Source organism: Myotis brandtii, unplaced genomic scaffold, assembly GCF_000412655.1.
Source record: "Myotis brandtii unplaced genomic scaffold, ASM41265v1 scaffold210, whole genome shotgun sequence".
NCBI classification, from domain to species: domain Eukaryota; kingdom Metazoa; phylum Chordata; class Mammalia; order Chiroptera; family Vespertilionidae; genus Myotis; species Myotis brandtii.
In genome coordinates this window covers 240,854-247,386 of record NW_005357847.1, presented here as the reverse complement: position 1 = coordinate 247,386, position 6,533 = coordinate 240,854, and the positions used below count along the sequence as shown (strand labels likewise).

Below are 6,533 nucleotides of genomic sequence, written 5' to 3'. Positions count from 1 at the left end.
GCTCCCCAACCCCCTGATTGACCCTGTTCTGTGTGTGACAGGGTATGGAGCCCCAACCCCCCTGATTGGCCCTGCTCTGTGCATGACAGGGGGTGTCGCCGCAACCTCCCCATTGACCCTGCCTTGAGTGTGAGAGGGGGCGGTGCCCCAACCCCCCAATCGGCCCTACCCTGAGTGTGAGTGAGGGTGGCATCGCAACCTCCCGATCCGCCCTGCTCTGTGCATGACAGGGCGGCGCCCCAACTCCCCAATCGGCCCTGCTCTGAGCCTGACCAGGGGCTGCACCTAGGGATTGGACGTGCCCTCTGCCACCTGGGAGCAGGCCTAAGCCAGCAGGTCGTTATCTCCCGAGGGGTCCCAGACTGCGAGAGGGCACAGGCCGGGCTGGGGGACCCCCCCCCTCCCCACCCCCCCAAGTGCACAAATTTTTGTGCACCGGGCCTCTAGTAATAATAATAATAAATGTGAAAAAAACATGAGGTAATTTATGTGCTTTATTCCACTTAGGATGAACAAGCTTACATTATTTTTGCAGCAATAATAGATGTTTTTGTGAGGTTCTCTCACAGACTACTAGAAGCATTGCTTAATATGAGATGCTTCTGAAAACTTCTAAAACGGGACTCCTGGACTGAGGAGGTTGTATTTGCTTGACTTTGCTCTTGAGTTTAGGTGAATCACTTAAATGGTGCTGATAAGATTGAACTAGATCAGTGGTCCGCAAACTGCGGCTCGAGAGCCACATGCGGCTCTTTGGCCCCTTGAGTGTGGCCACGCAGTTTCATTCGCACTGTACGTGCGTGCCCACACGTGGTATTTTGTGGAAGAGCCACACTCAAGGGGCCACAGTTTGCTGACCACTGAAATAGATTTACAACTCAGGTACCTTCCGACTCTAGAATTAGATTTCGCATCCTTTTTATTGATTACATAAACATGATACTTGTTATGATAGATAGGTGATAGGTTACTTCAGAATTTAGATTTACTTTGTGTTGTTTACATATTCAATGAAAAGCAAATTAAATGCTGTTATTTATGGGTATATGTGTTGCCAAATTATAAATATTATATTTTTAGTACTTGTGGTTGCTGTGTATATTTCTCAGAGCACTGAGTGAAAGTTTGGTAACTAATTTACATATCCCATTGTAAATTAGAAACTGCTAGAGAATAGTGAAGATGTATTTCTGATTTAATCGTTCTTGGCTATATTTAGAAGGAGTTCATTATTTATAGATGCTTTTCATGTAGGTAATAACAAAGTAAGCACATCTGTTGATGAGTATCTGGACTTTTTATTCATCAGATTGAATTAGGAAATACGAAAATGTTTTGGTAAGCAATTCTTTATAAAGAAGTATTAAATCTACAAAAAACATTTTATGCTTTCTTTTCTTTGATCCTTGTATTACCTGATGAATATGTTGGTACAAGAGATATTTCCGTTTTACAGAGAAAGATACTAAGCTCTAAGAAGTTTTGACTTTGCCAGGGTTATACACCTAGTGAGAGGCAGAGGTGAAAGTGGACTTTGAAAGGTAGCCATTTATTTTTAAGTTCACTATTCTACTTATGCTATATAATAAAGAGGTAATATGCAAAGTGACCATCACACCCTCACACAAGATGGCCGGCAGGGGAGGGCAGTTAGGGGCAACCAGGCCTGCAGGGGAGGGCATTTGGGGGGGACCAGGCCTGCAGGGAAGGACAATCAGGCCGGCAAGGAAGCAGTTAGGCATTGATCAGGCTGGCAGGGGAGTGGTTAGGGTGTGATCAGGCTTGCAGGCAGAAGCAGTTAGGGGCAATCAGGCAGGCAGCCAGGCATGTGGTTGGGAGCCAGCAGTCCCGGATTGTGAGAGGGATGTCCCAGATTGGAGAGGGTGCAGGCTGGGCTGAGGGACACCCCCCCCCCAGTGCACGAATTTCATGCACCGGGCTTCTAGTATACAATATTGTCCTTTAAATATAGAACTTTATATTATACATCATAAAGAATATAAAATTATCTAAATTTCCTTATCTTGATTATAGATATTTTATGTCATCTTCATTTTATTTACCCTTAGAATTGAAGGTGACCATAGTGGTTTTGTTTATTTGCTCCTGAAAGCTTGTTTTTAGGCTGCTGTTAATACATATATTATTGTTATTAATATTATTTGAGTTTTATGATATCCAAGAAGTAACTTAAGATTTTCTATTTAAAACAAAAACAAAAAAAGATACCTAGACATGGTGATTTATCTTGTTTCAGCTTCAAAATACTTTTTATTTTATAAATTAACAGTGAAGATATTTAATATTTCTTTAGATCTTAGCAGTAAAACATGTTTGGCTTAATACTTAAATTTCCACTTTTAATATTAGCATTGGTAGTAATACTTAACATGCTTTCTTTTAAAATACAGTAATATTATAACTGTTTCTTGCAGTTGTACAATCTTAAACTATTATTTAGTTTAAAAAGCTTTACATATTATACTTTATGACATACATTCAAAATTGATGAAAAACCCTGAACAATTAATTAGAGTGCCTCTAATCTAATTATAATTTAAATCATTCTACCTTTAAACACTCCTTCCTGACAGAAAAGTATTTGTATATATTTTTTCAAATATAAATTCATTAAAATACATTTTATTTCAGATTACTTTAAACGATGTGCCTGTTCTAGCTATTTTGAAAATCTGATTGTAAGATTTGGTTTAAAATTTTTTTTTAATATATATTTTATTGATTTTTTACAGAGTGGAAGGGAGAGGGATAGAGAGTTAGAAACATCGATGAGAGAGAAACATCGATCAGCTGCCTCCTGCACACCCCCTACTGGGGATGTGCCCACAACCAAGGTACATGCCCTTGACCAGAATCGAACCTGGGACCCTTTAGTCCATAGGCCGACGCTCTATCCACTGAACCAAACCGGTTAGGGCTTGGTTTAAAATTTTAAAAGTGTGGACTGCAGTAAATGTCTTATACTATTACTGTATTTTATACTCTTGTGGGAGTTTGGTAATCAGAAGTAAGAAGTTGTGTTTCTTATTGTTCGATATACTTAAGAAATCCAAGCCATAAAGTCTTAAAATTTTGCCTCAAACTGCCTGACCATGGTAATTTTGGTTCTAAGTCAGGATTGTTTTTTTGGTGTTTTATTTACTCCTCACCTGAGGATATGTTTTATTGATTTTAGAGAGAGAGGAAGGTGGTAGGAGAGAGAAACATCAATTGGTTGCCTTCCATATGCACCCCGACCGAGGGTTGAACTGGCAACCTAGGTGTACAGGGTGACACTCCAACCGAGTCACCCAGCTAGCGCTAAGCCATGATCGTTTTAAATCCTATATAATGAAAGGCTAATATGCAAATAAACCAAACGGTGGGACACCCGAACAACTGGTCGCTATGACGTCCACTAACCACCAGGGGGCACGCGTGGAACGTGACGGGCGTCAGCAACAGGTGGCAGAGTGTGGAACATGGTGGGCGTAGGCTGTGATGGGTTGTTAGAGCAGGTGAGCGGGGGTGCCAGACAGCCTGTTGCTGTCATCGGGGCGAGCCTCTGGTAGTTACTGAAAATTCTTTCCTCCTGTGCGCCTCAGTCCCACTTGGCACTCGCACCTGCTGCTGGCACCGGCCCCGCTCACACCCACTGCTGGCTCCGACCCCAATCACTCCATGCCGTCAGCGGGTGCAAGTGGGGCCGGCGCCATCAGCGTGTGGGAGTGGCAGCAGTGGCAGCAAGGCTGCTGGCAGACGGGGGACCAGGGCCGCGGTGGGAAGAGCCAGGTGGGGGTGTGGAGGATGGGCCAAGACCCGCCCCTGTGCCCACCGAAGCCTCAGCCCACAGTTCCTTTCAAGGTGCACAAATTCGTGCACTGGGCCCCTAGTGTAATTATACTTATGTTGGCTCCCTTTGAGCATTTTCTTTGTACTACATGCAATGTTTTTAGTAGAATTCTGTTCTCATTAATGAAATCTGGCGATTTTGATTATACAATGAAAAATTCTTGTCATCTGAGCAAGTAGTGCAAATTCATTTATTAGAATTCTTCCAAAAGATTTAGGTAGCAAACTATATGGAAGAATTGTAGTGCTCTTCTTAAAATGAGGAGTAACAGGATTTCAGTTAACATTATCAGAAATCACTATCTATATGTGTGTGTGTGTGTGTATGTGTGTATATATATGTGTGTGTGTGTATATATATATATATATATATATATGGCTAATATGCAAAGTGTCCCCGCGGGAGTTTGACTGGGAGACTGGGAGTTCTGTCGCTCGCTATGACGTGCGCTGACCACCAGGGGGTGGTGCAGAATGAAGGAAGCCCCCGGCTGGCAGCTGGGGAAGAGAGGCCCCCAGCTGGCAGCTGAAAGAAAGGCCTCGGCCGACAGCCAGAAGGCCCCGATTGGCCCTGATCACCAGCCAGGCCTAGGAACCCTACCCATGCACAGATTTCATGCACTGGGCCTCTAGTATGAATATAAAGTTGCTCAGTGTGACATTTATTCATATATGTTACCCTCTTCTATCTGGGACTTGGGTAATGAAGTGTATATTTGACTCTGTTTTGCCAGTTGGAAAGGCTCCAAAAACAAGGAGACATTTGTACATGTGCAGATGTTGGCAGGGTTCCCTTTTTTCCTGTTGTCAAAGGCCATTTTGTTTTCACAAAGATATGTTTGTATCTGTTTTACAATATGGCATGTGAATAATACATGACAATTATATGGAGGAGTGTTTTGTTTTAGTTTTTGCATGTTAAAACTATATAATATTATATATTTACTTATTTTTAGTGATTTTATTTTTTATGCCAGTGACTTTATACATGAATACTTCTGGGAAACAGTTAAATCTTTTGTAAACATTTTGTCTAAATTTTCAAGGTCATGTAAATAATTAAGTTGGGAGGAAAAGTTGAAAATAACGTGGTTAGCAAACAGTTTTTTGCACTTCACATTGGACAGGAGGCAATCTTTCACTTTTCACAATGCCCTAAAAAAAGAAAAAATCCTCAGGTATAAGATTAAAAATGTGTTTTCTCCTAATTGCTGAAGAGTCAATAAATATTTTCTCTGAACAGAAATTAAATCAATTAGCTACTATATCTAAAGATTCATATTGTCATATCTAAATTTTTAATTTATATAATTAGTGTTTTATCACAAAACTGAAGATGTTAAAATAAAAAATAAACAAGTTACATATAAAACTAGTTGTGTACTGATAGAATGGAAACGAAACACAAATGAAAATAGGTAATTATTTGGATGCTGTTGAGTTTTTAAAATCTTTTTGTTTTAAAGTTGATAAAAATTTTAATGTAAGACTGTTAAGTTTTGTCAGTTTTATAAAAGCTAAGGCTAAAGTTAATATTACTTACTTTCTTGAGAAGTTCAAGAAGAAAAGCCCCATCTCCAGCTCTCTTAACACATATGGATTGTTTAATTTTTATCAATAGAAATAGGCACATTTCTATTCTGCAGTGTTTTCCGTTGTTTTCCCTGCAGTACTGGTATAAACATCATTTTCTCAGAATTTTTTTTTCCAATTTAAGAAAGGTGTTAGGCTGAAGGAATGGCTCTTAAAACATACCTTGTCCTACCGGTTTTGCTTAGTGGTTAGAGCATCGGCCTGCGGACTGAAGGGTCCTGGGGTTGAGTCCGGTCAAGGGCACATGCCCAGGTTGTAGGCTCGATTCCCTGTAGGGGCCGTGTAGGAGGCAGCCAATCAATGATTCTCTCTAATCATTGGTGTTTCTTTCTCTCCCTCTCTCTCTCTCTCTCTTTCTCCCCCCACTTCCTCTCTGAAATCAATAAAAATATATTTATAAAACAAACAAATAAAACACACCTCCTCTGGTCATATGATTTTCCAAGAAGTTCTTTAAAATATTACTTCCCGTCCTTTTGTTGGTGGGCATTTTAGCACTAGAAAGTACCTCAGATAAAGCCTATCGTTTTATTTAATTTGAAAATAATTGTTCATGGTCATGGAAGGTTTCTGTTTTAGGACGTTAATCCTCCCAGTAGTTATAATAAAATCTGCTAGAAAACCTTGCTAAGATAGGGGTAGGTTAAAAGACACTTCCCAGAATCCTCTGAATTCCACCCCTAGAACCTGCACCACTTCTTAGTAACTAACACTTATTATATTCATAACTAGAGACCTGGTGCATGGATTCGTGCACCAGTGGGGTCCCTCGGCCTGGCCTGCACCCTCTCACGATCCGGGACCCCACTGATGCACGATCGGGCCAGGAGGGACCACTGGAGGGCTTCAGGGCGTGTCCAGCCTATCTCGCCCAGTCCCCATCGGCCAGACCCCATCAGGAAGCTAACCTACCGGTCGGAGCGTCTGCCTCCTGGTGGTCAGTGCGCATCATATCTACCAATTGAATGGTCGCTTAGGCTTTTATGTATATAGACTAGAGGCCTGATGCGCGAAATTCGTGTGCAGGTACGGTCCCTAGGCCTGGCCTGCGATCAGGGCCATCTTCCCCAGCTGGCCGCAGCCGGCCC

At 41.6% G+C, this 6,533-nt stretch overlaps 1 protein-coding gene across 1 annotated transcript in view; it reads left to right on the top strand.

Moving 5' to 3' along the window:
* LOC102252596 (chromosome unknown open reading frame, human C3orf58) overlaps window positions 1–6,533 on the top strand; it is a gene marked incomplete at its 5' end in the record, with an annotated part of 38,809 nt that overhangs the window by 24,478 nt on the left and 7,798 nt on the right. The window lies entirely within an intron of this gene.